Genomic DNA, 8,626 nt, shown 5'->3' with positions numbered 1-8,626 from the left:
AATTAAAATACATAAATTGACCGGATAGATGCCAGTATCAGGAAACCTGGACGTCAAAGGCTACTCAAGGCATGTTAAAGGTTTTTTGAGCTCATAGACATCTACAACGTAAATGCGCCACCCACATTGAGATATAAGTTCTAAGTCCTCAGTATACTTACAACGGCTACCCCACCCTTCAAACCGAAACGCATTACTGCTTCACGGCAGAAATAGGCAGGGTGGTGGTAGCTACCCGCGCGGACTCACAAGAGGTCCTACCACCAGTAATTACGCAAATTATAATTTTGCGGGTTTGATTTTTATTACACGATGTTATTCCTTCACCGTGGAAGTCACATAAAGGTTTTGCTTTCAGAAGTATTCTTTCTCGTCATTCGAATTACAGTATTATAATATTTAAAAAACTTCTAGTATAAGACTGCGTGTGTGGTCCATATGGCAGACGTTTGAACTTCCACAACATATTACTGCCAATTTGTAAAATATTTATTTACGGTACTGACCCGTTATTTATTAAATGGTTATATATTTAAATCTGGTAGTCACTTTGAACCCAAACTATTTTATTATAGTAATAAACTTATGAATATTGTTGACGTTCTTAGTTTGTAGGTTTATTTGTGTTCCGTACCACAGCTTCAAGAAAATCAATGAAAAGTCGCGCAAGAGTAAACCACCAGTAATTACGCAAATTCAGTGTATGAAAATCACCGAAAGCGATCTTTTGTCTTAATCATCTATTTAAATTTATTTATTATAAAAAAAAAGAACACAATATTCCTAACCTAAAAGTACATGTTATTATCCGCAACATGCTTAATGTGGAACGCTTCACGATTTTGCGTGTCATCCTTGCGCAGGGGCCATGCTAATCTTCTCTGTATCGTTCCATATTACGCAAATTATATTATCATTTTGCGGGTTTGATTATTATTACACGACGCGTGGAAGTCAATCGTGAACATTTGTTAAGTACGTATTTCATTAGAAAAATTGGTACCTGCCTGCGGGATTCGAACACCGTTGCATCGCTACATACGAATGCAACGGACGACTTATCCGACTTATTTAATTGTTTTGTTTCTTTTTGTTATTTCCGTTTTGTTGTGTTTTTTCTTTGTCCTGTAGTAATCGTGCCGCATCGCCACCTGTGTTCAATAGAACCGCTCAGGTCCGAGAAGTTGGGGCCTCGCCGCAAGGCGAGTGTCTTCAAGACCCGGGGCCGCCCCAACTGGGCACTCAGCGATCATGGACGCTGTGTTCGCGGAATTCCTCCGACTTCGTCATCCACAGCTCGCCTCAGAGTTTCTGGCTTTCAAGGCCAATCACACTGCGAGCTCTCTCGAAGACTCCGCCGTGCTCGCTGCTCCTGCGTCGCCTGTACCTGCGCGCAAAGCTTCTACATCGAGCACCGCAACCTCCGTCGTGCCTGCCGTTCCCGCGTCGCCTATACTGGCGAGTAAAACTGCTGCGTCGTCCGCCGTGGCCACCGTTCCAGCTGTGCGATCATCCGCGGCCTCCGTCGCGCCCTCCAAAACACCTGCTCGTAGGTCACCGGCGCCCGCCTCCTCGTCCTCCGACTCTGACTCGGAGATGGAGGTCGACCTCGCCCCCGCCTCATCGACGGATGGATTTACCCTGGTACAAAAGGGTAAGAAGCGTGCCGCGGAGTCTCGAACTCCCGCGGCCGCTAAAATTAGCAAAGCCGCGAACGCGTCGCGCCCCCGCCCCCAGACTCCCGTTGCGCCTCCAGCCCGTGCCAGTCCGTCGCCGCGTCCGGTGGCACAAAATAAAACCCAGTCCCCTCCTCCGGTAATCCTTCAAGAGAAGGCAGCTTGGGATCGAGTTTCCCTGGCCCTTAAGGCCAAAAATATCAATTTCACGAATGCCCGTAACCTCGCGAACGGCATCCAAATAAAGGTGCATTCATCTGATGACCATAGGGCCCTCACCTCTTACCTCCGTAAGGAGCGTATAAGCTTCCACACTTATACGCTTCAGGAGGAGCGCGAACTCCGCGTTGTAATACGCGGAATCCCTAAAGAGTTAGATGTAGAGCTCGTAAAAGCCGACCTGTTAGAACAAGGCCTACCAGTGAATTCTGTGCACCGTATGCACACCGGTCGCGGTAGGGAGCCATATAATATGGTTCTAGTCGCTCTCCAGTCTACCCCCGAGGGTAAGAAAGTCTTTAACACACAGACCGTCTGTAGGCTCTCTGGTATCGCTGTCGAAGCCCCCCATAAAAAAGGCACTCCTAGCCAGTGCCATAACTGTCAATTGTATGGGCACTCTTCCCGTAACTGTCACGCGCGCCCCCGATGCGTCAAATGTTTAGGCGATCACGCCACGGCCCTATGCACTCGCGATCAAAAAACCGCGACGGATCCGCCTAGCTGCGTCCTGTGTCGAACACAGGGTCACCCCGCAAATTACCGCGGATGCCCCCGAGCCCCGAAAATAAATCGCCGCGTCGCCCGCCAAAACCGCCTCCGAGCTTCCGGCCCAGACATCAAAGCCTCGGCACCCTCTGCGTCGCAGGCTAAGCCAGCCTTCGTTCCGGCGGCGGTGCCCAGTGTCTCGGCCTGGGCGAAACCGCTGCCGTACACGAACACGGCTACAACTCCCTCCTCCGCGATTCGTCCTGCCCCCGCGACTCGTCCCTCTCCCGCGACTTGCCCTCCGACCGCGTCCGAAAATCTCGCTTTAGCGATCGACTTCGTTCAGTCGATCAACTTTGAGCGCGTTAACGCTTTGGGCGACGCCATTCGCGCTGCCTCCACTGCACAACACTTTATCGCCGTTGTGCAGGAATACGCCGACGTATACGCGTCATTAAATACGTACGTCCTCCCCTCACTCCGCCGGTAATCAATGGCGTATATAAGTAGAATAAAGCCCCTATCCGTGACGATAGGATTTTTTAACGCTTACGGTCTCGCAAATCAACGTGATCAGGTTTCTGACTTTTTGCGTGACCATCAAATTGATATCTTTTTAGTGCAGGAGACCCTACTTAAGCCCGCGCGCCGTCACCCTAAAATCGCGAACTATAACATGGTCAGGAACGACAGGCTCTCTGCCCGTGGTGGTGGTACCGTCATTTACTATAGAAGAGCCCTGCATTGCGTCCCGCTCGATCCTCCCGCGCTCGCTAATATCGAAGCATCAGTGTGCCGAATCTCACTGACGGGACACGCGCCGATCGTTATCGCGTCCGTTTATCTTCCACCGGATAAGATCGTTCTAAGCAGTGATATCGAGGCGCTGCTCGGTATGGGGAGCTCTGTCATTCTGGCGGGCGACCTAAATTGTAAACACATCAGGTGGAACTCACACACCACAACCCCGAATGGCAGGCGGCTTGACGCGTTAGTCGATGATCTCGCCTTCGATATCGTCGCTCCGCTAACCCCGACTCACTACCCGCTAAATATCGCGCATCGCCCGGATATACTCGACATAGCGTTATTAAAAAACGTAACTCTGCGCTTACACTCGATCGAAGTAGTTTCAGAGTTAGATTCAGACCACCGTCCCGTCGTTATGAAGCTCGGTCGCGCTCCCGATTCCGTTCCCGTCACGAGGACTGTGGTGGATTGGCACACGCTGGGCATCAGCCTGGCTGAATCTGATCCACCATCGCTCCCGTTTAACCCGGACTCTACCCCGTCTCCTCAGGATACCGCTGAAGCCATAGACATCTTAACATCACACATCACCTCGACATTAGATAGGTCATCGAAACAAGTTATAGCGGAGGACTTCCTTCACCGCTTCAAATTGTCCGACGATATTAGGGAACTCCTTAGAGCTAAGAACGCCTCGATACGCGCCTACGACAGGTATCCTACCGCGGAAAATCGTATTCGAATGCGTGCCCTACAACGCGACGTAAAGTCTCGCATCGCCGAAGTCCGAGATGCCAGATGGTCTGATTTCTTAGAAGGACTCGCGCCCTCCCAAAGGTCTTACTACCGCTTAGCTCGTACTCTCAAATCGGATACGGTAGTAACTATGCCCCCCCTCGTAGGCCCCTCAGGCCGACTCGCGGCCTTTGATGATGACGAAAAAGCAGAGCTGCTGGCCGATACATTGCAAACCCAGTGCACGCCCAGCACTCAATCCGTGGACCCTGTTCATGTAGAATTAGTAGACAGTGAGGTAGAACGCAGAGCCTCCTTGCCACCCTCGGATGCGTTACCACCCGTCACCCCGATGGAAGTTAAAGACTTGATCAAAGACCTACGTCCTCGCAAGGCTCCCGGTTCCGACGGTATATCTAACCGCGTTATTAAACTTCTACCCGTCCAACTCATCGTGATGTTGGCATCTATTTTCAATGCCGCTATGGCGAACTGTATCTTTCCCGCGGTGTGGAAAGAAGCGGACGTTATCGGCATACATAAACCCGGTAAACCAAAAAATCATCCGACGAGCTACCGCCCGATTAGCCTCCTCATGTCTCTAGGCAAGCTGTATGAGCGTCTGCTCTACAAGCGCCTCAGAGATTTCGTCTCATCCAAGGGCATTCTCATCGATGAACAATTCGGATTCCGTACAAATCACTCATGCGTTCAACAGGTGCACCGCCTCACGGAGCACATTCTTGTGGGGCTTAATCGACCAGAACCGTTATACACGGGAGCTCTCTTCTTCGACGTCGCAAAAGCGTTCGACAAAGTCTGGCACAACGGTTTGATTTTCAAACTATTCAACATGGGCGTGCCGGATAGTCTCGTGTTCATCATACGGAACTTCTTGTCGAACCACTCTTTTCGATATCGAGTCGAGGGAACCCGCTCCTCCCCACGACCTCTCACAGCTGGAGTCCCGCAAGGCTCAGTCCTCTCACCCCTCCTATTTAACTTATTCGTCAACGATATTCCCCGGTCGCCGCCGACCCATTTAGCTTTATTCGCCGACGACACGACTGTTTACTATTCTAGTAGAAATAAGTCCCTAATCGCGAAGAAGCTTCAGAGCGCAGCCCTAGCCCTAGGACAGTGGTTCCGAAAATGGCGCATAGACATCAACCCAGCGAAAAGTACTGCGGTGCTATTTCAGAGGGGAAGCTCCACACGGATTTCCTCCCGGATTAGGAGGAGGAATCTCACACCCCCGATTACTCTCTTTAGACAACCCATACCCTGGGCCAGGAAGGTCAAGTACCTGGGCGTTACCCTGGATGCATCGATGACATTCCGCCCGCATATATAATCAGTCCGTGACCGTGCCGCGTTTATACTCGGTAGACTCTACCCCATGATCTGTAAGCGGAGTAAAAATATGTCCCTTCGGAACAAGGTGACACTTTACAAAACTTGCATAAGGCCCGTCATGACTTACGCGAGTGTGGTGTTCGCTCACGCGGCCCGCACACACATAGACACCCTCCAATCCCTACAATCCCGCTTTTGCAGGTTAGCTGTCGGGGCTCCGTGGTTCGTGAGGAACGTTGACCTACACGACGACCTGGGCCTCGAATCAATTCGGAAATACATGAAGTCAGCGTCGGAACGATACTTCGATAAGGCTATGCGTCATAATAATCGCCTTATCGTTGCCGCCGCTGACTACTCCCCGAATCCTGATCATGCAGGAGCCAGTCACCGTCGACGCCCTAGACACGTCCTGACGGATCCATCAGATCCAATAACCTTTGCATTAGATGCCTTCAGCTCTAATACTAGGGGCAGGCTTAGGGACCCCGGTAACCATACTCGTCGAACTCGACAAAGAGGTCGACGTGCAACCTAACCCATGCATCAGCCCGCTGAGTTTCTCGCCGGATCTTCTCAGCGGGTCGCGATTCCGATCCGGTAGTAGATTCATTCGCGAAACAATTGCTCTTGAGTTGTTAGGTCTCCTTCGGAGGCGCTCGGGCACTTGTTAGCAAATCCCACCCCTCTTGGCTGAGCCTTTGCTCGCCCACCTGTCCTGGTGAAACTGGAAAGGCCTTCGGGCCACCAGTAAACTTTCAATCATAAAAAAAAAAAAAAAGGAACGTATGTATAATAACTTCCATTAAATAGTGGAGAAATCAATAATAAATTACACTTACGACTTATCCTTTAGGCCACGACGGATTTTTAAACATCACTACATCTCTTATACTGAAAACGCTGGTAGATTGCTGTCTTACCGTCTTCAGGTACCACCACCTTTCCCAAAGCTGTCGCGAAGTGTTGTATTTCAAACATATATACATAAATAACATAAATTATAATTAACATTTGCAATTCATTTTAAAGTGATTGGAACTATCGATATGAGAGGAAAACGTCACTAATTGAGGAAGTAGCTCCATAAGTTAGCACAGCAAGCCAGATCCTGTCATTTATCACATTGTAAGGTGACATATTTCGGCGTCATGTAAGGTACTACATGTAAAGACTGCGCTGCTAATTTACCTTTTCATTTAAGGTTATAATGTACTTAAACGAAGTAAATGTTCTCTCACTCTTCTCTTTCAGTGCACAGACGATTACTGCTGGTCGTGTCAGTTAGAGATTTCATTGTATTAATTCATTTTTTCTTAACATTTTTTATACAGCGTAAATGGTGTAATTTCATTGAGATATTAAAGAAAGCGACGAAGATACTGCCACCTCAACAATACGGAATACCAATAACTGAATTTAAATTAAGTTTTTAATCCCTCTCATGGAAATCAATATAACTACGTTATTACCACCACGACACCTTCAAACCACTAAGAATAACTCCTTCGCGGCAGAAATAGGCAGAATGGTAGTACTTGCTTATGTATCCCTTAATTTTTACAACCTACAGAACATGTATGTCTTTAGTCTTGAAGCACCACCACAACTCATGATTGAAATACGGATATCAAGCCAAAAACTGCTAGCACTAGAGCCGTGTTCGGATTAGCGAAACACAAAACTATCGTCACGCGATATTTTAACACAATCGTAATAAATTTGTGATGTTAATGAATTTTTTCATTCATTTAAAACATGCACATCACTAAACTGAACCTAGCCACTCGAAATAACTCACAAACCGGGGTATACTAATATATCGTGTGTAGCGACATATCTGGGTGTCATGTTAAGTTTGAACGCTACCTGAGGCGATAGACTCGCAGAACCGCGCGTCTGTGCTTAGACTATAAATTTTGTTTCAGGTAAATTAGTAAAAGTTGCATTTTGCTTTTAATTTCAATAATGAACCGACCTGCATGACGGGGAAAAGATTATCAGACAAAATAAGAACATCAACAATTAAAAAACAAACTCAAACAGAGGATGTCTCAGTTACAATAAGGAAACTTAAATGAAAGTGGACGGGGCATACTATAAGAGGACAAGAGAAATGGTGTAAAACTATAATGTACTGATATCCGAGAGACAGAAAAAGAAACCGAGGTAGACCATTTAGGAGATGGGTGGACGACATTAAGGCAGTTGCGGGAAGCACATGGACCAGAACAGCTGAAAATAGAAGCTTATGGCGGCAGTTGGAGGAGGCCTATGTCTATAATAGACAAACAGACAAAAACTAATAATAATATAGGTAAAAAAAAAAACTTCCATAAAAATTTAATTAATATGAATACCACTACTTACTTAAAACAGTAAAAATAATAATAATAATAATAATTGTATATGTAAAAAAAATGTATATTGGTCTGAATAAAGGCTTTATTATTATTATTATAATGAACCAACAGAATGTGTTTGTCACCTGAAGTCGGTGCAACATGTTTTCTCCTTCCATACTCTATCATATACAATTTTTTCATTCACTCCCCTCTTACACATATCGTCTTTTACGCATAAAAATATATATTTTTATATTAAAAAAAACACTTTTTTCTAAAAATGGTTCTGTGGTTCGATATTTTTCAATTAAATTTAATTCGTTCACTGTTTTTTATTCGTTGATTGGATTGTTTAGACATAGTTATAAATTATTCGACTGGAAAAGACTTCAAGAGACATTAACAAATAAACGTCAATATTTATTTACCATTTAAACTGGATGCTTATTCGCCTCCTCAATTAGAAATAAGTCCCAATTGAGATACTTCGTGGCTTTAGGATCTGTCACACAGAATTATCTCACACAGTGTCGTAATAGCTCTCTAACAAAAAAAAACAGTTTTTTTATCTTATTACTTTCTTATTTCTTTCTTTATTGCCTAGTCTTAAGGCTTTAGGTATCCAAGAATAAGATAGACTTTTTCTTTTGAATTACGTTTTGTGGAATGTAGTTGCTAAAAGATCTAATTACATACACGATCCGGGTGGCCGAGCAACATATAGCCTCCGTTGCCCTAAGCACGTCCTTTCGGATCCTCCCTCTCCACTATCGGTGCTTTTAAGCATTCCATAAACTGGTCACTGTTCTCGTCACACAAATATGACGAAGATTCGACAGGCAACTTAACATGCAGATACAACTCACTGAGTTTCTCGCCGAATCTTCTCAATAAATCGCGATTCCGATCCGGTGGTAGATTCAGGGAAGCACTGCTTTTGCTAGGGATGATGTTAGCACAGTCTCTCAGACTGAGTCCTCTGAGCTCTTCTACACATTTAGGGACAAAAATAGCCCCTCAAGGCTACTAGTAATTAAATAGACAAAAAAGCTAAAA

The 8,626-nt window shown here is 46.1% G+C and overlaps 1 non-coding gene across 1 annotated transcript; it reads right to left on the bottom strand.

The window, feature by feature from the left end:
• Positions 1-818: 818 nt before the first annotated feature.
• Positions 819-920, bottom strand: LOC119629445 (U6 spliceosomal RNA). The gene has a single exon (XR_005245428.1). It is a non-coding gene; the product is annotated as a U6 spliceosomal RNA (small nuclear RNA).
• Positions 921-8,626: the final 7,706 nt, after the last annotated feature.

The sequence above is a fragment of the Bombyx mori genome, chromosome 13 (assembly GCF_030269925.1).
Source record: "Bombyx mori chromosome 13, ASM3026992v2".
Lineage (NCBI taxonomy): Eukaryota > Metazoa > Arthropoda > Insecta > Lepidoptera > Bombycidae > Bombyx > Bombyx mori.
The sequence above is the reverse complement of the archived record's forward strand: the minus strand, read 5'-3'. Positions and strand labels throughout refer to the sequence as shown.